Source organism: Rana temporaria, chromosome 9, assembly GCF_905171775.1.
Source record: "Rana temporaria chromosome 9, aRanTem1.1, whole genome shotgun sequence".
Classification (NCBI taxonomy): domain Eukaryota; kingdom Metazoa; phylum Chordata; class Amphibia; order Anura; family Ranidae; genus Rana; species Rana temporaria.
Window position 1 is genome coordinate 129,059,607 of NC_053497.1, and position 26,659 is coordinate 129,086,265.

General features: G+C 44.5%; 1 protein-coding gene across 3 annotated transcripts in view; it reads left to right on the forward strand.

Annotated features, from left to right (window-relative positions):
- TRAF2 (TNF receptor associated factor 2) overlaps positions 1–26,659 on the forward strand; it is a 123,308-nt gene that overhangs the window by 21,659 nt on the left and 74,990 nt on the right. For all 3 annotated transcript variants that reach the window (XM_040324487.1, XM_040324489.1, XM_040324488.1), the window contains exon 2: positions 4,491–4,681. The gene's annotated coding sequence lies outside the window, so the exon portion shown is untranslated. The remainder of the gene's footprint in view (positions 1–4,490; positions 4,682–26,659) is intronic.

Here is a 26,659-nt window from a genome sequence, read left to right on the forward strand (position 1 = left end):
GGGGTGAGGAAGGGGTTAAATGTATTCCCTATATAGTGTTCTAACTGTGGGGGAAGGGGGGTGACTGGGGGGGTGACCGATCTGTGTCCCTATGTACAAGAGACACAGATCGGTCTCCTCTCTCCCTGACAGCACCGCTGTCTGTGAGAGACGGCAATGAGAAATGATCTCATATGTAAACATATGAGATCATCTCTCATTGGCCGCACAGATCGCCTAGCAAACGGCCACTCCGATTTGGCCGTTCACGGCGATCTGTGATTGGCTGTGTCCAAGGGACACGGCCAGCACAGAAGTTCCCCACTGCGCACTCGGGGAACGCGGAAAGGGGCGGACGTCAAATGACGGCGCCCCAGAGAAGTAGAACCACCCTTCGGCCGTATATAGTTGGTTAAACTAAGCACACTTCGGTATGATTTACATTTGTCTTATTTAAATGTACGGAGGTCACCTAAAGACTGATGGTTGCTGCTGTTTACTTGTCTACACAGACATTTGTATTTTATTTTCACCACCTGTAAAGCTGACCCTAATGCCGCGTACAGACGGTCGTTTTTTGTGATGAAATAAAACAACGTTTTAAATCATGAAATAAAACAACGTTTCTGAAACTTCATTTTAAAAAACGACGTTGCCTACACACCATCGTTTTTTCAAAAAGCTCTAGCAAAGCGCGGTTACGTTCAGCACTCTTTTTTCCATTGAAGCTAGCTTCATAATTTGCTTCTGAGCATGCGCGGGTTTAAAAACGTTGTTTTAAACGTTGTTTTGCCCACACACTATCATTTTAATTGACACAAAAAACTTTTGGAAAAACGACACAAAAAATTCAAGCATGTTCGAATTTTTTTTTTTGTCGTTTTTCAGAAGACATAAAACGACGTTTTCCCCACACACGGTCATTTTAAATGACGTTTTTAAAAACTACGTTTTTTTTCATCACAAAAAAACGACCGTCTGTACGCGGCATAACACTGTATGAATGTCGCCTGGTTCTTGAACAGACAATATTCTTACAGTTGGTGGCCATGTCGGCCTCCTCCTGCCCTACCACCCCTGAAAGGTGCCTGGCGGAAAGTTTTCAGCTTAACCGTGGGTGTACTCTAGAGGTCGACCGATATATCGGCCGATTATTATCAAAATTAGGCTGAGGCTTTACACTGACAGATGTTCCTCCTCCCTTATCCACACTCGGAGGCTCTGGCAAGCATCAAGTGCCGCGCTGAGTGTGTAAAATTGAGAAGTAACAGAGTGGAGAGAGAGGGGAGCTGTTAGAAATTGAGCTCGATGTTGGGGGGGGGGGGGTGGTTGGTTGGTTGTTCTGGCTCCTACGCTAAGGCAGCTCATGGACTATACAAATTTCTTTCCACCGGTTGCAGGATGGAAATATGTACAATTCTGTCGGCACAGACAGTGACAGGGAATCCCTTCTGCAGAGCAATTGTCTTCTCCGGGAGGGCGGAGGCGCCCCTCCCTGGAGAAGACTGATCTCATCGCTGGCAGCTATAGCAGCCACTTGTGATAATTGCAAGCAATTCGGGCAGGCTGGTTGTACCCAAGTTGATTGATCAAATTGGTACATTCAGCCTGCTCATTAATGGTTCAATTCTCAGCCGGTTCCTGCCAATTGAAGATTCGAACCGTCTATGACTGGCCTTAGGGCTCGTTAACACCAAAACCTGGTGGAGCAAAGGCGCGTTCGGTGTGCGTTTTTTGCACTGCCCTTGAGTCACATGCGGGTGCCAATTAATTGTTAATGGCACCCCAAATACATATTGCAAATGCAGTGTGTTTACGGCCACCAGATCGCATGGTATTACATTACTATGCAATTTGGTGCTGCATGTTTAGAAACATTTGTGCTTTCCTCCAAGGGAATGGGCAGTCAAAACCGCATGGAAATGTGTGTTAACTGGTCCCTAGTCTTACTCCTAAGGCTGTCCATAGAATATAGAGGACTTTAAAGCTGGCCATACACTGTGTGACTGTTGGCCAGTTCCTGATAAACGGGATCATATTTGCTTTGTGTCTCATTCAATTACCTCCTGCCTGACGTCCTTTGAAAATCAAATGTTCTGGGAAGTTGGCAAATGAACAGTGCGGCATCCCGCAAGGTAACCTGCGTTGTTAGCTGAGGCAAAGTTCAGGTCTGTTGACACGTCAGCTTTACTCTAGTATTGTGCTGCGGAACAAACCCTTCATTAGAGAAAGATGGGCGCAGCCTTTGCTGACGCTTCAGTTTGAAAACGCTCCTTGTCTGGCTGTCATGCAGACCGTTTTGCTTCAGTATATGGAAACACTGACCTGGATTATGTATGCAGGTAAGGAATTCTCTCTCTTTCCTGATCTGCATACCTGATGCCAGTAAATCGGAAGGCAGTAATGCTCTACGATCAGCATGACGATCAGTCAATATTGCAAGATTTTCCCATGACATTTAACGTGTTTTTTTTTTTTACAAGTAAGAGAGCATGGTCTGTGACACATCATCGGAGGAAACGAGTAGGCGGTTATCTCAAGTGAAATATGCATATTTGTAGCGTGACCGCTTATAAAAGCCAATAGGATTTCTACCATAGTAGAATTTTTTGTATGTTTAGCCTAAAATGTTAAAGAGACTTAAATTCCTGGCCACTATGAGATGTTGGATGACAAATATCTTCTCACAGTGGGCTTTAGGCCGGGTTCACACCTATGCGAATTGAATGTGTGTTCCCCCACATTCAATTCGCACATTCAATTTGCATAGCAGGAGAATGTGACTGGCTCTCTATGGAGCCAGTTCACATATCTTCGCAGCGGGTCCGGTGCAGTGTGCCGGAAAAACACGTGCCTTTTTTGGTGTGTTTTTTAGGTTTGATTTCAGCCCAAAATTTGGGCTGAAATCGGACCTGAACCGGTGAATCAGCACACACCGGATCCCTGCTGTACGACAGTGTGAACACGGCCTTGGTGTTTTTACACAGCCTTTTTTTTAAATGTTATAGAAGTTTGTATTTTTTTTTTGGTTTGCCTTTTAATCAGCATTGGCGCTATATTTACTGGTTCTTTAATAGTGTACATTAGGACTGTCCTATTCTAAACTAAAGAGAGGTAGCATTATTTTCTGGTTTATACTGTCGCCTGGACTCCATTGAGTCAGCACTTTCTTGGCCAGTGTGCATGCCTTTGTTAGCCACAGCATTCAATATATTGAAGTCATCTGAGTGGATAGCAAAAAAATGAACGACTTCCTTTCATCAGCACTCTTTAGCAGGGGTAGGCGACTTGCAATAAAAAGCTGGCATGAAGAACGCACAGTGTGTCACGGTAGTGTCCTCCCCCCCCCCCTTTTTAAATCACCCCCACAGTAGAGTCCTCAGCCCCACTTCCCCCCCCCCCCCACCCTTCACATCATCTCCTCCCTCCCTACAGTAATGTAAAGTGTCCTCTGGACCCCCACCACACAGCAGTGTAGGTAGTGCAGCAGAGTGGAAGGGAGAACAGTACTGGATGGAGGACGGGAGCTGGAGCTGCCAGTTACCTTTTCATATTTACAAAATGGTAATTGGTTGCTAGTAGCAGGGGTAGCACTAGCAACCAATCATCTGCTGGTTAATGTGAAAAGTTAACTGAGGCAGCTCCCCTCTCCCGCCCTCCACCCAGTACTTTGCTGCATCCTGTTATCTGCTCTGCAGTGAAGATGAGGGCGTTGGAGGGGAAGGAATGGCAAGGCAGGAATGTGTTCACTGTCTACCCATCGGCTGCCCAATCAATGGGTTGCCAGCTCCGGCCCAAGCTTTCTTTTTTCTAGTTTTGGATATTTTACATTGCTTTTTCCTCTGATCCATTTCCATCAGGACAGAGGGGAATATTCCACTGGGGACAAGAAGAAACACATGTGCAGCACAGTGAAAACTTTGTTACTTTTACAAGACAATATCTGGGTTTTCAGGCATTTGCTTAACAAAACGTGGCTATTGAGGAACATATTTAAATGATATTTTTTGTGCCTAGAATTCAGCACTAAGGGCCATGGTGATGTCGCTTCCTCACTCCCTGCTTGCTGATTGGACAATGAGAGCAGCAACACTGATAATCCATCAACTCTGCCCAATCTGTGCCATCCTCCTGTCAGCATGTTCCCTATCGGCACAAGTGCATGCAGCAGCGTGAATGGCTCCCGGTGCTGTCCAACACAATCTGAGTGGAGGACAGGTGGCCAATATCCATGTGGATTCACAAACGTATGCCGTTTGGGTTTAAAATACATTACATTAAGGTATACATAACCTCTGAGACCCTGAGAATCGCCTTGGTCCCTGGGCTTCATAATGTTTATAATCCCCCCGCCCCCCCAGCAGAATTTTTTTTTTGTTTTTGGAAATTACCACAAAACATTCCATTCCGATGATTAGAACATTCTAGAACATTCTACACATTCTTTTTAGTATCACTGTGACAACACCTGAGTGATCATTTACAGGAGTTCATTTTTTTTTCCATTGCAGGTTCTGTGTTTTTACAAAGAGGAAAAAGCGACACACTTGTGGAGATAAACAAATTTCTATATTTCACATGGATTACCAAAGACCATTCTTTATTGGACATATAGCTTTGGATAAAAGGGGTATAAAGGAAGACATGAAGACGCTTGCTGGATAACACATTGAAAGGACTTGGAATAACACTTCAAACTCGGGTAAGCTTTGGTTATAGTGTTAACTGAATATGACGGTTGGTGCCGGTTCACACTGGGGCGACCTGTCAGGCGACATAGCCGCCTGACAATTCATACTCCATGCAGTGCAATGGAACCGGTCTAATGGGTGCAACTCAAGTTGCTCCAACTTAGAAAAAGGTTCCTGTACTACTTGGGGGGCGACTTTGGATTGACTATTAAAGAAGTAGTTTGCCAGCCGCACTAAGGTCGCGCCGTGTGGGGTGGCTTCAGAGTCGGACGACTTTGAAGCTGCCCCAGTGTGAATCGTCACTTAAAGGGTCAGCTTATCCTAAACTGATATACTGTATCTATTTTTCCAATAGATGCTGAAGAATAAAGCTGTCCCTACCATTACAAAGCTGGTGTCACATGTTAGAATCTGATTATACAATGTGCATTAAGATGGCCACATTTATTGCAGTCTAATTATACAATCTCTTTTTAAACCAGCTACAAACTTTATAAAAATATGATTTTAGCAACTAATGGAAGGAGATAATTGGAAAGATTATATCTTTGCTGCTCTCTCTCCTCGCAGAACAGAAACAGCAACATAAGTGATTGATTCCTGTTGCTGTCAAACAAATACTTTGAGGAGAGCAGGACTGTGCTGTGTGTCTTATGGATATACAGGGCCCAGCTGGGGAGCGAACCTGCATGTTTGCCACTATAGCAAGCGCTTGCTATGGAGGCAGACACCGAAGAGGAGGGCCCTTGCAGGAGCCAGGACAAGCTCCATCCCCTGTCAGCACACGAACAGCAGCAGGGATGAATGTAGGTCTGTAAATGAGGGAAGTTTAATCTCTTAAAGACTTAACCTTTTTCTGACACTTGTTGGTTTCAAGTTAATATCATAATTCCTTGGAACAGATGCATCGAAGGCTTTTGATTGGATGGGATGGGGGTTTATGTTTGCGGTTCATGCAACATATAAAATTAGGAGAGAAAATGGTCAGATAATTGCTAGCATGTACAAAGGACCCACAGCTCAAGTGAAAGTCAATGGGGTAGTCTCCCCATCTTTTGTGATAACGAATGGGACAAGGCAAGGTTGTCCATTGTCCCCTTTTAATATTTGCTTTAACCTCGGTCGGAACCTTTTCTGTGCAGAATACGGCTCAACAAGAACATCAGGGGAATTGAAATAGGAGGAATACAACATAAATTTGCAGCAGATGATATGCTCTTTTCAATGACAAACCCGATAATTTCACTCCCGAACCTGTTTAAGGAAATTGCGCTGTATGGTACACTTTCGTATTTTTAAATAAATTTCACTAAATCTGAGGCCTTAATGGTAGCAATCCCGAAGGAAATGACGAAGTCAGTAGGTTCAAGCTTCAAATTTAAATGGTCAGACCAATGTTTGAAGTACCTAGGGACCTATATTGCAGTAAACCCCTCTAAAATGTGCATTCCAGGTCTCGCTCCCATTTTACGATGCTCGGAATCTTATACCCCTCCGTCGGTGTAATCAACATGCTATGTGTAAGGGACAAGGCGTGTGGCAGTGTGCCCGACTCTGAGCACAACTCTTCCAAGGTCGTGAGAGGCTGGCCTGCATTAGCAGGGGGCGGAATGGTGCCTAAAAAATGGCTGAGCTGACAGGCTCTCAGAAAGTCCAATTGATACCGGCCCGTTGGGTCCATCAGCTCCGACATCGTTTTCCAGCGTCCCGCTTCGCCAAAGTGGGAGGCCTGGAAAAGTCCAGATTCTCTCAAAGTGCGGAATTTCATATCCCGCATACCCGGCTCGAAGTGTGGGTTGCCTAGTATCGGACGTATCGGTGAGTTACCCGAGGATAAGTGAGCTTATGTGATCAATTTTGCGCAAATTTTTATGGTGTTGCCTTTTAGCGGATGATGATGGACACCCTTTTGTATTGCTGTATGGCACCAAGGAGCTCGCTGTAGTGGGATCTCACATTGCGCCTGTTCCAGTCGTGGCCATAGTTTGGTATTCCTGTGTTGGCACCAGTCAATTAAGCGGTTAAGTGAAAAAAGGAATAGGTACAGCGCAAAAACTAATAATAGATAGTGATACCCACGCTGTGAACTAAGGTATATGTATAAAACACAAACTATATATATATATATATATATATATATATATATATATATATATATATATATATATATATATATATATATATATATATATATATATATATATATATAATATATATAAAAATTATCCAATGAAGTACAAAAAGAAAAGTTCATACTAAAAAACATGTGAATAAGTGCAGTCCATACACATATGGTGGTGAATGGTGTAGGAAATCCAAAAAGTGAATATAAAATCCAATGTGAATCGCCAATGTAATATTCAAAATGTGACATCCAAAATAGTCCAAACGATCTATCCACCAAAGCAAAACACCCAAGTGATGAGGTATTGTAGTCTGCTTACCGAAGATACTGACCACTACAGCGGTCAATATGGGCACAGGATTATTTTTATAGTCTCCCAACAAGACTGAGAAGTGTCCGGTTCTTAGATCCTAGGTAGTACCATCAAAATTTGAGCTGATATAACATGCACATAAAAGTATAGCATCCGCCTATACGATTGGCTGATCTCGGCGTCTTCTCCTCAATTTCTCCCGCTGTCCCTGCTTACTATGTGAGACGAGATAGCGTCGGGACGCAAGCCACGCCTACGCGTTTCGTCACAGGATAACGTCTTCGGGGATTGGCTGCTGCGTCCCCGACGTCACGTCTGCCCTTAAATACCCACGGTCTGCCATTTTGGAAATGGGAAAAAACGGCTGAATCGAGGCTGCCCTTCTCAGACGCAATCCTCCATTACTAAAAATGGAGAAAGTGACTGATGGGCAAAGGGAAGGCAATAGTACCATTAGCAAGCCTCGCCTGAAGCAGACAATTGCTAAAAAATAGGGAAACAAAGCGGTGGAAAAACAGTGCTGCCATCATGTGGCCAAATAGGAGAAGACAAATAAAAAATACATATTAAGCTCACAGTTAAACTGGACAGCTTAGGGAGAACGGGAAAGGACGCCAATATATATATACAGTAGCCTTCAACATATAAAAAACATATGTATTAAACAATTATTAGCCTGGTATATAAAATATAATAACCCTTCAAGGTTCAAGGCAGAGAATAAAAATAGATATAAAATATTTTTAATGAATTTTTTTTTTTAAAAGTTTAATATTAAAAAAGCTAAAAAAGAAATGGTGAAATAAACTCAAAATCTTAAGAGTTGTTTATAAAACTGTTTATGTCCCAATCTACGTTGAGCCCATGTGGGACTCAACTTTTCATGTTGTAAATCTTTAATTTGTATCTGCAATTTTTGGTACTTGGCAGCATTTACACTTTCATTGTTTCTGCACAGTGTTTTTTTCTGTTAGAAATGTTATTTCTTTGAAAAAAGTTTTTTCCAATGAGGCAGTTAAAATGTGCCACGTGGTAGTATGTACGCATGTCTGGCATTGCCAGCCCCCCATATTGCTTGGGGAGGGAGAGAACTGTTCTGTGCAATCTAGGATGTTTCCCCGCCCACAGGAAAGTCCTAAACGTGGATTGGACTTGTTTGAAGTAATCCGCCGCAATATGTATTGGAAGGGCTTGCAGAAGGTAAAGAAATTTAGGCAATATGGTCATTTTGAGTATATTGCATCTGCCGAAACAAGAGTGAAGGCCAGTGGTCCAGAGATTCAGCAACTTTTGGACAGATTTAAGTAGGGGTGGAAAGTTGAGTTTAAAGACGTGGGGTAACTTCGGGGGTATGCGCGTGCCATAAATACGTCAGGTCTGTGTCTGTCCATTTCAGGTTAAAACTGCTTTGGAGGTGCGACAGTTGCGGTTGAGAAATTCCCACTCCCATCGCCTCCGATTTGTTCAAATGAATTTTTAAATTGGATAACTTCCCGTACTTATTAAATTTGCGCATTAGGTTGGGTAGTGATATTGACGGTTTCGTCAGCGAGAATAGCATGTCGTCGGCGTAGGCCGAGACTTTGTGTTGGTCGTCTCCCACTTTTATCCCCGAGATATCTGGATTCAACCTAACATGTCTTAAAGGCTCAAGGGACAGTGCAAAGAGGAGGGGCGAAAGTGGACAGCCCTGTCTAGTCCTGTTGGTGATCGGGAATGAGTCCGATAGCGTCCCGTTCGCCCTGACCCTACCTTTCGGTTTCGTGTAAGCTGCAGTTATCCAGTTTAGCAAATTTTTTTCAATACCTATGTGTCTCAAGGTGACAAACATGAATTGCCAGCTAACCCGGTCGAACGCCTTTTCGGTGTCCATTCCTATTGAAACACAAGGGGTCTTTGTAGTGTTGGCGGCATGCAGCAGGTTCAGTACCTTGGCCGTGTTGTCCCTAGCCTGTCTGGTCAGAACAAAACCTACTTGGTCGAGATGTATAAGGTCGGGCAGATGTTGTTGGATTCTAGATGCAATTATTTTGGTGAAGAGTTTGAGGTCGGTGTTTAGCAGTGATATCGGGCGGTAACTACCGCACTGACCCGGGTCTTTCCCGTCCTTAGGAATCACAGCTATTTGTGCCTGCAGGGTGGATATGTGTAATTTTGTCCCTGTGCTCAGATTGTTAAGCAGAGCCGCCAAGTGGTTGCCCAGGGATGGGCTAGCATTCTTCTGCATTTGTTACCTGACTCATAGACTTTACACCTACAGATTAGCATCGCCGCCTTGGCTTTATATTGCAGTATGTCAGTAACTTGTCTGCGGATAGTGTCAAGTTCAGAACTCAACTCACCCGTCGGTGCCTGTTTATGCTGTGTCTCCAGGGCCTGTAGTTTGAGAAGCAGTGTATTGAGTTGTTCGGTTCTTAGTCTTTAAAGTCTAGACCCGTGCTTGATAAGAATACCCCCGAACTACAGCCTTATGGGTATCCCATACCAGCCCCTGGTTCGCTGTCATGGGTGTTATTCGTGTCGAAGAAATGTACAATTTCTCTTACCACATCCGTCATGGTGTCAGGGTCCTGCAGGAGGCTCTCGTTCAGTCTCCAGGGGTGTCTCTGAACTATCTGGGCGTAATTGACCCAATCGAGGTGTCCTTGACTGCCAACAGGTGTCTGTGAGGTATCATGAAGTAGTCAATACGTGAGTAGGACTGATGCGGTCTGGAGAAGAAGGTGTAATCTCTCTCTCCTGGGTGGAATAGGCGCCAGTTGAGTGGAATGAAACGTCGCGTGGATGCGTTTGCGTAGGTCCCCCGAAGTAGAGGACAGACCAGTGGAAGTGTCCTCTGTCGGCGTCAGGGGAACATTGAAATCCCCCCCCCCCCCACAATAAGCTGTCCCTCTGCAAAGCGTGTCAGTTGTTCTAGCTGTCTCGCCAGGAATCTGTCTTGGTGCTCGTTCGGGGCATAGAGGTTCGCAATGGTGATCTGTATCGTCCCGATCCGACCCTTCAGGAATAGAGAGTGTCCCTCTGTGTCCGGTTTCACGTCTCCGTGTGACCATGGCACCCTGGCGGATATCAATATGGAGACCCCTCTGGACTTTGCTGTAGCGTATGAGGAGTGGTAAGCCGTGGGGTAGTATCTGTTTTTCAGTATGGGTAAGTTATTACCTCTTAAATGCGTTTCCTGAAGCAGGACAATGTCCGCCCTCAGTCGGCGCATATCACGAAGAAGCATTCTTTTTTTTTTTCGGGAATGTTCAGTCCCTTGGCATGTAGTGATACTATAGTCAGCGTGTCCATACTCGCGAATCAGGGGAAGAGGATCACAAGGATGCAACTTCAGGCCCACCGCCACCCCTCCTCCGTTGCCTCACCCCGTGCCCCTGCCTCCATAACTCTAGGTGTATCAGAGTCAAGCATGGTGTGGTCTGGCACATGCTGGCCAGTCTATGAACCCTCACCGACAGTCTCTTCCGTATCCGCTGAGTGTCTGTTGGTGGGGATGGAGCAGGTGGACGCCCGCCATGGCTTGCATCGTTGGGGGGGATGCAGTAAAACGGTGTCAGAAATAGGGGGATATTATTGAGTCCCTCCAAACTACAGGGCGCGTCCTAACAACGCGGGGGCTGCAGCCTGGGGTGCCGGGGTGTGTTCAAAGTGGGCAAAGGTCCTGGTGTGGTGGGTTCCGCTCCTCCGTCACATCAGGGGTCAGCTGCCAGCCCTTGCATCCCCCCCAGGGAGGGAAACAAAGCATATGGGCAGGGGGTGGGGGCAGGGCAAGAACCCCAACAAGCTCCAGCCTGCGCTCCCCAGATCAGCCCGAAATTCGTGCGGCTCCTGTGAAACTCACACTGGGGTATCACAGCAGTCTCCGGTATAAGTGGGGGTTAGAGAATGATCAGGGGATTGCGGCCCAGGGCCTACTCACTTCTCTCCTCTCCCGATGGCACTCTGTGTCTTCTCCTGCCAGACCTTTGCTGTCGGGCTGCGCAGCGGCTCTGTATGTAGAGGGGCCCGATCTGCCGACGGAGCATGGTAGGATCTGCAGCCAGTCCGGGACCTGCACCTGTTCTGCCTCAAGGAACCGGAAAAGAGCAGGAAGATCCGCCGGCATTTGCAGGGTGAAGGTCGATCTGTCCTTCCGGAAAGTTGCTGAGAGCGAGTAGCCCCATCTGTAGGTGAACCCCCTCTTTTTCGCCACATTCAGAATGGGTCGAAGCATGGCTCTGTGTCGTAATGTCGCCTTGGAAAGATCGGGGAGAATTTTTGGTCTGCGCGCCTTCCAGTAGTACTTCACCCTGCTCCCACGCTCTCCGCAGTATGTGTTTCTTCTGTGCGTACCTCAGGAGCCTGCACACTACATCTCGGGGTCTGTCCGGGTCCGCCGATCTGGAGCTTAAGGCCCTATGCGCCCTGTCAATCTCCACCCCTCCTGTCGGGTCCTCCAGCACCGCGTGGAACAGGTCCTGCACTTTCTCACCCAGGGTTTCCGCCTCTACCGATTCAGGTATGCCCCAGAGCCACAAGTTGTTTCGTTCCTCGACATCTTCCAGGTGTAGTTGGAGGGCTACCGCCATGTCTCTGTGCTGATCCCTGGCCCTCTCCAGTCCCACGACCCGGAGCTCCAGCGCGGTAAGTGAAGTCTCATCCGTGGATACGGGGTGAGACTTCACCCGTATCAGGGTGGACAGGGTGGACATCTCTGCCCTCACCTCCTGGAAGTCGCGGTGGTGGGTCTCTTCCAGCCTGAGGATGAGCGTCTCTATGCCCGATCTGGTGGGGGAGGGCCTGCAGAAGCGCTCGGGTGTCTTAGTCCGACGTGGCACCCCCGGAAGATTGCGCTGGTGTCGCCATGTCTGGGTGGGGTGTCTTCAGCGTCGCCGGATGTCGACTAGATGGTGCCCGGTTGTCCGGGGAGGAATCCCACTCATGATCGTCTCAGGCCTCTGCTGGGTCTCCACGTGCGGCGCCACGTGGTGCTGTTGCCCTGGCTCCGGGAGAGATCCGTGGCTGAAGCTGGAAGTACCGGTGCAAATCCCCGGCTGGAACGGGTCACCCGGGTTGTAGCTCTTGTCCTATGTCTTCTTGCATGCTGATTTTTTAGCGTCTTTTTAGCCGGTAAAGGAAGGGCCAGGCCAGGAGCTCAAGCAAAAGGCAGCTTCACTCAGCCATGTCCAGGCCATGCCCCCAGGCCTCACATTTTATGAGATCAGGCAACTGGCCAACATTGCAGGAACTGATAGAAATGGCCCTTTCCAATTAGATTTTTGGCAAGCGGCACAATTAAAACGGTTCCTAAGTACTGCAGTAGCACCATGCTCCTTGGACCACAGTTTAACACCATTTGAGAAACAATGCATGGAAAAAGAACCAATTACGCACGCAGTATCTAAAATGTATGCTTTACTGATTAAAACGCCAGAGAATTTTCAGTTGTCCTTTTTCCGTAAATGGGAAATAGACCTGGGGAGGACCTTTTTCGGAGGACCAAAAAGCTAAAATGATACAATCTATATTTAACCACTTAAGGACCGCCTCCTGCAGATATAAGTCGGCAAAATGGCACAGCTGTGCACAAGCACGTACCTGTACGTCCTCTTTAAGTGCCCAGCTCTGGGTCGCGGACCCGATCTCCGCTGGAGTCCCGAGATCGGTCCCCGGAGCTGAAGAACGGGGAGAGCTGTGGCGCTGTCCCTGATATAGGGAAACATGATCAATGATGTCACATGTTCAGCCCCGCCCCCTATAGTTAGAAACACAGATGAGGTCACACTTAACCCCTTCAGCGCCCCCTAGTGGTTAACTCCCAAACTGCAATTGTCATTTTCACAATAAACAATGCATTTTTAATGCTTTTTTACTGTGAAAATTACAATAGTCCCAAAAATGTGTCAAAATTGTCCAATGTGTCCGCCGTAATGTCGCAGTCACGAAAAAAACCCCTGATCGCTGCCATTAGTAGTAAAAATGTTTTTTTATTAAAATGCCATACAAGAATCCCCTATTTTGTAAACGCTATAAATTTTGCGCAAACCAATCAATAAACGCTTATTGCGATTTTTATTTTTTTATTTTTTTTTTTTACCAAAAATAGGTAGAAGAATATGTATAGGCCTAAACTGAGGAAAAAACATTTTTTATATATTTTTGAGGGATATTTATTATAGCAAAAAGTAAAAAATACATAGCATTTTTTTCAAAAGCTTTATAGCGCAAAAAATAAAAACCGTAGAGATGATCAAATACCACCAAAAGAAAGCTCTTTTTGTGGGGGAAAAAAGGACGCCAATTTTGTTTGGGAGCCACTTCGCACGACCGCGCAATTGTCAGTTAAAGCGACGCAGTGCCGAATCGCAAAAACTGGCCAGGTCGTTTAGCTGCCTAAAGGTTCGGGTCTTAAGTGGTTAAGACAGCAACATGTACAAAACTACAGGAAACTTTAAAATTATTTCACAATGGTACAAAACCCCAGAAATACTTCAAAGGTGTTTCCCGAATATATCAGGGGAGTGTTGGAGATGTCAGAACAAGGAACCTTGTTACATATTTTTTGGTCCTGCCCTAGAGTTAAGGAATTCTGGAAGGAAGTCCGAGAGATTAATCAAAAATTTAGTGAGGCAGAAATGCATGGGGATCCAGCGTTATTTCTTTTGCATTTATCAGAGATCCCGAGGGAAATGTACAGGAATTCCATCCTATGTCACCTTCGCTAAAGCATGCATACCGCTCAAATGGAAATATATACAACCCCCTACTGTGAGTATGTGGCTCAAAAAGGTGGAAGAGGTGAACTGGATGGAAGATCTAGTATGGACAAACAGGGGAAAAAAAAGAAATATATATGAAAATTTGGTCACCATGGAATAGTTTGATTTCTTCAGAGGAAGGGAAGAAGCAAATTGATAGGAATTATGAGATGGGGGGGGGGGGGGGGGGAACATTGTTTGTTAGGTTTTTTTTTTTTTTTTTTTTTTTTTTTTTTTTAGGGAAGGAAATGGAAATGGACTATAAATAAGGGGGGTGGATGGAATATTGTGAGATAGTAGCCAACAGGCAGGGCCATGGGATAGCCTCGTCCCATGATCAGACATAGGAAAATTTAGAGGGGAAGAACCCCCCCCCCCCCTCCTTTTTCTTTCATTACTTTGTTTCTTTTTTCACCTCACTCCTTACTATGGTTTAGACTAAATGTCTCGCTTTGTCCTCCCCACCCCTAGTGGATATTACCCTAGAAAGGAGGAGTTGGTGGGGCTAGGGGTAATCGAATGTACTAATTTTCTTTTGGTTGAATTTATCGGAGGATATGTCAAAATATGTAAAGATTTATTTTTTGTGTCTGTCTGTTTTCTTTATTCCTTTCCTATAAGGCTTCATTTCCATGGACGTTTTTGGATGTTTTTACAGCCACTTTTCTGAGCATTTTTTGCAGCTTAAAAACTGCTCTCCATGTTAGTCTATGTCCTCATGCCCACCATGACGTTTTTGAGCTGTAGATGGCTGAGCCGTTTTTAAGCTGAAAAAAAAAACAGGACCAGTGCGTTTTGAAGCTCCAGCATTAGAGCTGTAAAAACAGCAGACGTTAAACGCTCAAAAACGCTACCAGCTCAAAAAAATAAAAAAACATGGACAGGCGTTTTTAAGCTGTAAAAAAGGCTAAACAAAGTGGCTGTAAAAACATCCATGGAAATTAAGTCTAAGGGCCCTTTCACACGGGGCGGATCAGTAATGATCCTCCGTAAAATCCCCGCTGAGCTGACAGGGCGGTCCCCGCACACTGTGCAGGGACCTCCCTGTCTTTCCTCCGCTCTCCCCTATGCGGAATCGGATGAACACGGACCGTATGTCCGTGTTCATCCGACCCGATCCAGCAGACGGAAGAAAAATAGGGTTTTCTTCCGTCCGAAAATGCAGATCTTTGCGGAGGCGGACAAATTACGGGTGTCAGCGGATGGTCATCCGCTGACACTCGTAATCAAATTGGGACCCATGTGTGTCCCGTTTTCATCCGCAACGGACGGATGAAAATGCGGACATACGGTCCGTACGTGTGAAAGGGCCCTTGTTGAAAAATAAAAAAATTATAAAAAAAAAAATCATTTTTTGCTAGAAAATTACTTGGAACCCCCTTAGAATAATTACTTAGCCTAGAGAAAGAAATGGTGGTTGTTGCAATATTTTCTATCACACTGTATTTGCGCAGTGGTCTTTTCAAATGCAATTTTTGGAGAAATAAAATACACTTTATTGAATAAAAAACGTAACGGTAAAGTTTTTTTTTTGTATAATGTGAAAGATGATGTTAATCATGATCTATATTCTAACCAAAAAAATAGTGATTCTCATTTTTTTGAGAATCGTGCAGCTCTAGTTCAGGGCCACTCTGTGCAATACCGTTGCACAGAGCAGGTGAGTGAAACTTTTTTTTATTTTAACCACATCCATACCAGGCACTTTTACCCCCTTCCTGCCCAGACCAATTTTCAGCTTTCAGTGCCATCGCAATTTGGCACAGTGCATGGAGTAGTGCATGAACCAACACACTTCAGTGAATCGGAATGCTTCCCCCACATGCAGTGCGCACTCACCAAAATTTATGTGCTGCTATGAACGCAGCTATTATGCTTGGATGAATGGATGTGATGGGCGAATAAACACAATAAAGACCTCAATCCAATGGAATGTCTTCCACACACCTCTTTAGGGGACAAGTATCCCCTAAAAGTGGCATCTCTGTGATCTTGCAACATTTGGAGGAGAAGCTTTGAAACTTTTCTTGCTGGTGATTCTGATTTATTCTGAGCACTTTGTGCGGTTCTCTTGGTGGAGACACCATGGATTTCTGATCAGTGGCCATTTTTCTTGTCATACACATGATGACACTCTAATGATTCTTTGGGATATTCGTGGACTATTGTTTTAATATTTGGACACTTAATTTGGAGTGCTGCACGGTTTGTATGATTTGTAAGTTAGTTGCTACACAAATTAACCCCACAATTTTTCCAAAGGTGTATATGTGCAGCATCTATATAGTTTATGGCACATATAACCCTGCAGAGTTTGACATATTTGGATTTCTGTGCCTTGGTGCATGTGCAGGCTGGATTGGTGAAGAATTATAAAAAAAAGTATCACTGTAAAAATTGCCCAGATATTTCAGTGCAATACAATTGTCATCTTCTCTTGTATATTGGATAATATGCTCAGACTGCAGACTGGGCCAGCACCCAGTCATCAGAGAGAGGATCACTTCACCTGGAGCGGTGTTGCTCTTTCATTGCTGTGCGTCCTTTAGAAGTACCTCACCAACACTTAAAGGGGAGTTCCAGCCAATATTTATGTTTATTAAAAGTCAGCAGCTACAAAAAGTGTAGCTGCTGGCTTTTAATAAACAGACACTTACCTGCTCCATCGTTCCAGCGACGCGCCGGCTGGGGCTCCGCTCCTCTCCCCCCCTCCCCGGCCGGGGTCTTCATTGTCACTGTGGGCACCCGGCCGCGACAGCTTTCGGCTTCGCGGCCGGCACCCACTGCGCATGCGTGAGCGGCACTGCGCATGCGCGCGCGGCCCGGCGCTGTGCTGTTTGATTGGACAGGCGATCGCCTACAGGGAGGGGCGGCCAAAAGGCGATTAAGCTTAATCGCCTTTGCAGCCCCTCGGCGGAATTAGGAAGTGGGACAGGAAGTTCCCTTCTCCTGAAGCCCCCACTCCCCCCCAAAAAAAATTACATGCCAAATGTGGCATGTAAGGGGGTGAGGAGTGGGATAAGCGGAAGTTCCATTTTTGGGTGGAACTCCGCTTTAAAGGTTAACCTGAGCTAGTTTTGCTGGGCTTCTCCTATGGGTCACAGGAGCGCAATTTGTTTTGCACTTCTGTGACTCGTTTTCAGCCACTCCCCTCCACAGCTCAGCGCTCCAGTGTGATTGACAGTCAGCAGCTCTCTGCTCAGGGAGCTGTGTGAACCAAGCCATCGGCAATGTTTCAGTTATTCTGCGACAGCCAAATGAAATGTTTCAGGAAGAGTTTAATGCCTCGATTCCTATATTTTTATTTATTATTTGCAGCTTAGGGCAATTTTCACACCAATCAGTTTTTTAGTAAGAAAAGCTGAAGAAAAATGCATCCCTTTAAATCCTATGCTACACTTCACATCAGTCATTTGCATTTCAGTTGTGTTTTGGCTGTTTCACACTGCACTGTTGTAAAAACGCATAACCTTCTACTTTTCTTTTTTTTAAATGGAAAAACCGTATTTAAAACTGATCAGCGTGAAAGGGCCTGACACAACTTGGTCAGCAAAATTTAAATTTACAGATTTCTTGGCTAAACCGTCCTCTTACTACTGCCTCTGTGGAACCGGGAATGTAATTGTATCATTCAATGACTTCTGTGTATTGATTTACTAGATGCACCAACTGTACATATCTGTTGACAGTACCTTGTGTATCCTAGTCCAACTGTACGGGACACAAAGCTATAAAACAAAATCTTCTTTTTTTTTTTTTTTAACTGACCTGTTTTATTTGTAGGCTTCCGGAGGTCTAATGGCTGTGTGTGTGTGTGTGTGTGTGCATGCTTTTTTTTTTTTTTTTTTTGTGTAAATTTATATATATTTTTATTTTTTGTTTCACTCCTGGAACGCCTTCAACATGATAATTATAAATTAGTATCACACAATTACTACATTCTTTTCTGTCTTAATACATCATGCTAAGAGAGAGTTATAGCGAAATGGCAACAATATATTCTGAATTTGGTGATGAACTCGGGGACAATACAGCAGAGTGTAAACAAATGTGCAGACCAAAAAAAAATAAATGCACTGTGCCCCCCTTCCCAATTCCGACCAGGCCCTTTGCTACACAGATCATATTGTGCATTGCTGTCATTTTCTATGAAATTTAATGCAATATGGCAACCTGGGGTATTTTGTATACAGATGGTGTACAAAACGCCCCCCTGAAATGTAATTTCATGCTTGTGTGATTGGCTCACTGATTTTTCTGTACCAAGTCAGATTTCGAGCATCCTCTGCAAGAAAAAAAAAAATTTGGTGAGATATTCCCAAAGGAAATCGCGTCTAAAGGTATACAGACCTTGCCACTTTCCTCAGCCTTGCAGGTGCAGCAGCTGATTGATAATTATAAAATCACTCCCATTCTCTTTGCACATGGACACGGACAAACCACTATTTCTTTAGAATAACAAGGTAGTTTGTGGCAATTAGGAGGGATAATGGCTTGCGGCATCCACACCTTGGGATTTAGAAATGGGAAGACCTGTATGAGTCGCCCTGCATTTTTGAAAGACCCTATTGTGGCTGAGCCATATAAAACATAAGATCCAATCAAAATGAATGTCTTACCCCAAATCCTTTACTTGCTCCAAACAGTTCCGATCAAGCTCCCACAGGCATTCTTCTCCACGTACCGTAAGGCATGTACTGACTTCATCTGGGGTGGACTCTGACCACACATAAGTCACGCCAGGCTCACCATCCCTAAACTCAAAGGGAACATAGGCCTCCCAGACCTCCGCAAATACCAACAAGCATGTCACTTGGCTAGGATCGTTGATTGGAACGTACATCTTGCCACTAAAGCGTGGGTACGGCTAGAACACTCTTTGTCACCTATCCCACTCTCCCATACCCCCCCACCCTACCGAGCTCACCCTCTTATTTTTCCAACGCTGGCGTCTTTCTGTGAGGCTTGTACTAAGTATCAAATCTCCTCTATTCTGGGCCCGATGACCCTGCTTAGGCACAATCCTGATTTTGCTCAAGGGTTGTCTTCCTCCTTTTTGTTAGATATTTGGCCTCATACGCATATCCGTGCGGTACATTTTTTTGACAATGACCAGCTCGTCTCCCATGTGACTCTGGCGACCAAAATGGTGAATGGATCATTTCCCTTTTGGACCCATGTTCAAATTAGATTTTTTTTGACAGACCCAACCCAAAACCTGACTGGTCCCGACAACACACCCCTTTCGAGGCACTCTGCCTAAGCGCTACATCTCTAACTCACTTGATCTCCTCTATGTATGCATTGCTATTCCTAGACCAACGTCCAAAACTTAACTGGGCTAGCCATAAATGGGAGACGGAGCTTTCCATTGACCTAACGGACCGAGACTGGGAAGCCATATATTCCTGTATGCATAAGGAAGTGGTGAATGTACATGAAGTGCAAGAAAACGCTTTTAAAATATTTTCAAGATGGTACAGGACCCCCCTTAGGTTACATCACATTTTCCCCTCTGTTTCCCCACAATGTTGGAGATGTGGATCTGAGATTGGCTCGCTCCTACACATCTGGTGGTCATGTTATAAACTGCAGCCTTTTTGGAAGGAGGTCCATCGACTTACCAACCATACAACCTTGAATTATCGCTAGCGCAGTTTCTGCTCCACCACTCCAACATTCCAACGAAGACCTACATACGATCCCTGGCCATGCACCTGGTCAACGCAGCAAAGCTCTGTATCCCGGCAAAATGGAACTCTCCAGAACCCCCAACCCTATCTATCTGTTCAAACGTATACATAAGACGGCAGAAATGGAGGAACTGATACATCAGGCGCACGCTACGCCATCTAAATACACCGAACTCTGGTCATGCTGGCTACATTTTACCACAACAGACAAATATAAAGCGTCCGCTTCTTAGGCATTTTCCGAGAGCTGTGGTGAGACACCGTACGATCCCTATACCTGTGTCCTTTCTCTACCCCTTTTGGACTTCTCTTCACTGCTCCTTTCCCATCTCGGCCCCTCTCTCTTAGAGGTCAACCTACTACACACATACGCATGGTGACAGCTCCCCCCAGACCCCCTATCCCCCAACATACTTCCTCCTTACTCTGATCCGTCCACATACTCTCCTGGTTGTATAATCCTACCCTTATTGATAAACATATCTCCTCATTGTTCACTTAGACCCTTGACATTGGATGACCGCCATCAACGACCCTTGGGTCACTTCTTCTGTGTTCATTTTTCCCTACAATGTGTCCCTGACATGTGCATGTTTGCATATGAAAACGTTTTTGACTTGCTGTGCTTTCCTGATTGTTTATACTGTTTGTACTGTTCATACTGTTCTTACTATTTTCTCTACACAGCGGCTGCGTCCGCAAATATGCATTTTATTGAACAATGACAATGCATTATATTTCCTGTTCTGTAACCATTCTTTTCGATAAAAACTTTTGAAACAAAAACATAAGATAAATCTCCCCCTCTTGGTGAGAAGGGATTTTTGATGTGTGGTATCTGTTGTGCCTTGGCCACCCGTAGTGGGTGTGGAAGCACTCTTAGGGCCCTTTCACATGGGGCGGATCAGTAATGATCCGCTCCGTGTGTCCGTACAGCTCAGCAGGGATCCTCCGTAAAATCCCTGCTGAGCCGGCAGCTGACAGGGCGGTCCCCGCACACTGTGCAGGGACCGCCCTGTCTTTCCTCCGCTCTCCCCTATGGGGAATCGGATGAACACGTTCATCCGATCCGATCCGGCAGACGGGCGAAACATAGGGGTTTCTTCCGTCTCCGAAAATGCGGATCTTTGCGGAGGCAGAAAAATTACAGGTGTCAGCGGATGGTCATCTGCTGACACCCGTAATCACATAGGGACCCATGTATGTCCCGTTTTCATCCACAACGGACGGATGAAAATGCGGACATACGGTTCGTACGTGTGAAAGGGCCCTAATAGACATCTCTGGTACATATGCTATGCATGGAGTATATATTCACTGCATATCCTTTACACCTGGTGTGAGAAGCTTTAGCCCCAGTGTCCTCTCCCAGACGTTGTTGACACATGCAACTCTCTGGCATGATAATAAACAAAAATGTAGCGCTAACAAACTCAAAATTATATAGTACCAAGTGAGGTAACAACTCTCATAATGTAAGAGCATAAATATAAACAATTGGCATAGATAAAAGTGACTAAAACAATGCTCAATGTAAAACAAAAAATATAAACGTATCAAAGTCTATATTATAAAGATGAGTGAACATCAGATGGAATGATTGATGCAGGAAAACAGGTGAGCTGCAATCCAGTGATTAAGATGCAACAGGTGTGCAAGTTGTCTGTAGAACCCCGTGAAGATCACAATCACATCAAAGTATGAAATGGGTAAAACACGCTTACCAGATGGTGTTGGACTCTACTACCTTACAGCAAAGAGTCAGCCAGACATTGTGGTCTTTGGAAGCCGGGACCACTAGAAACCGGACTTGGATCCTATGCGGGGCTGGAACTCCAATGGAATGGACAACAGGAACCAGCAGTGCTTGAATGATGTATTTGCGTCAATGCCACAGGCTCTGAATACGATCTTTGGACCATCGATCAGGAAATGCAGGCAGAGGACGTAGTTAGAGCTCCAAATGAAGCCATGGGGTGGATGATAAAAAAGGAAAAAAGAACTCCAATGGTGCAGGTCAATTAAAACCAATAGGTTTATTTATAAAAGTCATAAAAATGACAAAGATAAAAGTGATCACGTACAGGGGTAGCAATGTGGGGTGCTCAGAGGCAATACCCGACGCGTTTCGGCTCAGTAAGCCTTCAACAGGGGCATAAAGATGCACCCCCACATTGCTTGCTTAAATACACATAGTGGTTACAAGGCCCTCCCCCAATAGGGTGGTGCCAAGAGACAGGATATGATGTAACAAGTATGCATTGTAACAAACATATAAATAAATAAAAAACACAATAAATCTCCAATCTAATATGCATAAAATACCGATATCACATGCAACACATACAGTAAATCTCAACATAATGCATATATCATATTAGTCGGGGCTAATATTCTGCAACACTTTATAGTTCAGCAAGAGACAGCATGACTTATACTGTGTCACCAAACAGGAAATTCTCTAATTAGTGTCTATGGGGACACTGCACCATCGCGGTATATTGTGAATGATTCACAATCGATGAAGCACCACGATAGAGCATTACAGACTGCCACCTATATATGGTAATCCTCATACTGGAAACTATAAAGTTCCCCATAGGTGAATTCACAAATGAAGACAATGCATACTATGGCATACTTCCTCTGGAAGGGTGATAGGGAATCTCTAGATGCTTTCATGATCCAGCTGAATGATAACGACCGGGGGATCGTATTGTCTTATGAGGCCAGTCCCACTTCAATTCATTTCCTGGATCTGGAGATCACCACCACCCATGACAGATTGGAATTCAAGACGTATTTTAAACCTACCGACCGGAATGGATACATTCCGGTCGATAGCTGTCACCACCAGAGATGGTTAGAATCTGTCCCACGGAGCCAGTTCCTCCGCCTTAGGAGGAATTGCACCAGGGACAGTGACTTCTATCTTCAGAGTGATATGTTAAAAACTAGATTTCTTGACAAAGGGTATCGACCTGCACTGGTCGATGATGCCATTAATTCTGTTTCTGCCACGGACAGGGCTTCCCTTTTACAGGTTAAACCCAAGATGGCCAAACAGGAGAGTTTTAAGTGGTCCTTTTTCACCAGTTATTCCATTCAACATAATGAGATTAGTAAAATCTTAAATCGCCACTGGAAAGTTCTTCTTAATGACAGGATTTTGGGGCCATCACTACCGAACAGAGCTGGCATCATTTTCAGGGGTGCCCGCTCGGTTCAAAGTGACATAGCCCCTAACACTATTGATCCCCCAAAAAAGGTATCTTTCTTTCCCGAGGCTAATGGATTTTATCCATGCCGTTCCTGCAACGTTTGTGTCACTAATACTACAGTCAGACGTAAAATGGATTCATTCTCTTCAACAGTGACAGGTCGTATATATACAATGAAGCAGTTTACAACTTGCTTTACAAGCTATATTGTTTATCTCATAACATGTCCTTGCAAATCCCAATATGTGGGACGGACTATAAGGAATTTTTCTATCAGGGTTAATGAGCATATAGCAAAGATTAAAAAGGGTTGTCCCAAACATACGGTGTCACGGCACTATCTCGAACACCATCACTCTGATCCTAAGGGATCATTATTTCAGGTGATTGATAGATTCGTTCCCCATTGGAGAGGTGATTCCAGAATCAGGGGTGTCTCAAGACTTGAGACTTTTTGGATACACAAGCTCAAGTGCTATACCCCATATGGTATGAACGTCGAATGGGACGTCAATTGTTACATCAACCAGGGGTGAGCACTTTGAGTTCTTGTATCCACTCTATATAATAATTTTTTGAATATTTTTGATATTCTTTATATATTCTTTATATTACCCCATATGTGCTATATTTCATACTCTTTTCCATGTGTAATTCCATCTGCTATGGATTCATGGAAAGAATTTCATATATATTTTTATATTTTTTATCTTTAGATTTTTGTTAGGTTCAGGTCTATTCATTTTCAACATTTACTAGTGCAGACTTAATGTGGTTGATAACTTTTTATCCATGTTGTCTCTCCGCCGTAAAGATTACTCTTATTAGTCTTCTAATTTAACACTGAGTCATTTGGTGGCCTGCGCTGTCCCAGTCTGGGCGGGACATTCGAGGCCACCTTTGTATTGTATGTAAAAAATCTTTCTGACACTTCCCGTTCTATGGGAATTTACTCATAGTATTTTTCTACAGGCCCTATTGGTTGATATCCCACCCTAATTTAGAGACATATATCTAAGTGTCTGATTTTTTCAGCACTTGGCATATATGACTCCGTTTTGGAGTCTTGTTGCGAGTCTGCTCACTGGGTGTGTGTGACAGCCCTGGGCTGCTACAGCTTGTGAGTTTGTGTGATCTATCATGGCCCCTCCGATTGGTTGGCGGTGATTCGTCACGCCACATGCTGTCGGCCCCACTGCTTACGCCGTTTGGAGGCCGCGGCTGCGTGATGTACACCCACCCTCCGGTCGGCATGGCTAGGTCCCTAGCTCTCTGTCGGACACTATGACTACAAGGCACGCCCCCTGATGCCCTATTGGTACGTGTATTTTCTCACGTCTGATAGGCTATCGGGAGGCATCTGCTCACTGGCCGGCGCGGCTCCTGGCCACGCCCCCCCCCTCGTCTGATTGGTGCTTGCGCGGTTTGTATGTACCAGCGCTGCACCGATCTGAGTTATTGCGGGGTTGTTCCCCATTTATTCATCCATCCATGGGGGACTTTAATTCCATATATCAGCACTGTCATCCACTGATGACAGGTTGCTGACGGACTGTTTTTACACTATATCGATTATATAAAGGCCATAACGCAACATGGTAGTGCAGTGTCCCCATACTTAACATTCAGGAAGTTTCCCTGTCTGGTGACACAACTATGAGCTATGTTTGGTTCTGCTGATTTTTAAAATGTTGCATATCATTCAAAGTTACATCATGTCATAGTATGCATTGTCTTCATTTGTGAATTCACCTATGGGGAACTTTATAGTTTCCAGTATGAGGATTACCATATATAGGTGGCAGTCTGTAATGCTCTATCGTGGTGCTTCATCGATTGTGAATCATTCACAATATACCGCGATGGTGCAGTGTCCCCATAGACACTAATTAGAGAATTTCCTGTTTGGTGACACAGTATAAGTCATGCTGTCTCTTGCTGAACTATAAAGTGTTGCAGAATATTAGCCCCGACTAATATGATATATGCATTATGTTGGGATTTACTGTATGTGTTGCATGTGATATCGGTATTTTATGCATATTAGATTGGAGATTTATTGTGTTTTTTATTTATTTATATGTTTGTTACAATGCATACTTGTTACATCATATCCTGTATCTTGGCACCACCCTATTGGGGGAGGGCCTTGTAACCACTATGTGTATTTAAGCAAGCAATGTGGGGGTGCATCTTTATGCCCCTGTTGAAGGCTTACCGAGCCGAAACGCGTCGGGTATTGCCTCTGAGCACCCCACATTGCTACCCCTGTACGTGATCACTTTTATCTTTGTCATTTTTATGACTTTTATAAATAAACCTATTGGTTTTAATTGACCTGCACCATTGGAGTTCTTTTTTCCTTTTTTATCATCCACCCCATGGCTTCATTTGGAGCTCTAACTACGTCCTCTGCCTGCATTTCCTGATCGATGGTCCAAAGATCGTATTCAGAGCCTGTGGCATTGACGCAAATACATCATTCAAGCACTGCTGGTTCCTGTTGTCCATTCCATTGGAGTTCCAGCCCCGCATAGGATCCAAGTCCGGTTTCTAGTGGTCCCGGCTTCCAAAGACCACAATGTCTGGCTGACTCTTTGCTGTAAGGTAGTAGAGTCCAACACCATCTGGTAAGCGTGTTTTACCCATTTCATACTTTGATGTGATTGTGATCTTCACGGGGTTCTACAGACAACTTGCACACCTGTTGCATCTTAATCACTGGATTGCAGCTCACCTGTTTTCCTGCATCAATCATTCCATCTGATGTTCACTCATCTTTATAATATAGACTTTGATACGTTTATATTTTTTGTTTTACATTGAGCATTGTTTTAGTCACTTTTATCTATGCCAATTGTTTATATTTATGCTCTTACATTATGAGAGTTGTTACATCACTTGGTACTATATAATTTTGAGTTTGTTAGCGCTACATTTTTGTTTATTATCTTGCTGGCTTTGTTTGTTTGTTTGTAGCAGCTTGGCACTTATTTTTATATTAGCGCAGTTTTTTCTTTATTTTATTTTTTAACTCTCTGGCATGACTGTCAGTATATGATACTCCACATACGGGTTCTGAGGAAGCAATGCACTCTTTGTGAAACACCTCTACCTGTGGATACGATACACACATCTCCAGTCCCAGAGACATACAGACCAGCATATTGTGTTTGTCTAGTGATCCTAAATGGGACTGATGTATCCTATTGCATTTGCTTTTAAATGTATTGTGAATGCAATCGTTGCAATTTCTTTTATAAATATTTGTATAATAAAAAATTTTTATTGGAGTTGGTTTTGTCTCATGCGGGTAAAGTCTGTAAGAAGCAATGCACCACCATGCAAAGTTTGTTAAAATCCTTGCAATGTATATTGATGATCCAGAGAGGAAATGTTTTTTCTTAACAAAAGTGGAGGGCATGTTTCCTGGTATGGATCAGGAGGGGAGGAAGGGGTGCTTACTTGTCCCCCTCCCCCTTTCCTGGCCTGCCAGGCTGCATGCTCAGATAGCGTCTGGTACGGGTTTTGTTTGGGAACCCCACACAATTTATTTTGGGGGTGGGGTTCCCCTTAAAAAATCTATTTTTTTTCCTCACAGCAGGGATGCCGGCAGGTGCCAGCTCCTTGATAACCAATGACTCATCCTTGCTGGTAACAACCAACACAAATCGCACACAACGCATCAAAAACTTACTTAGATGTGATTTTGATGTCCTGTCATTAAAGTCTCTGGACCACTGCATCGCACCAAAATAGCACAGGACCCTTCCCCAAAGATGCATTGCAGCTGCACTGCATTGATGTGAACTGGCACTATTGGAAGAAATGTGTTTTCCATTGTCCTGCAATTCGGTGCGACCCAAGTCGCATCTGAAATCGTATCAGTGTAAACCA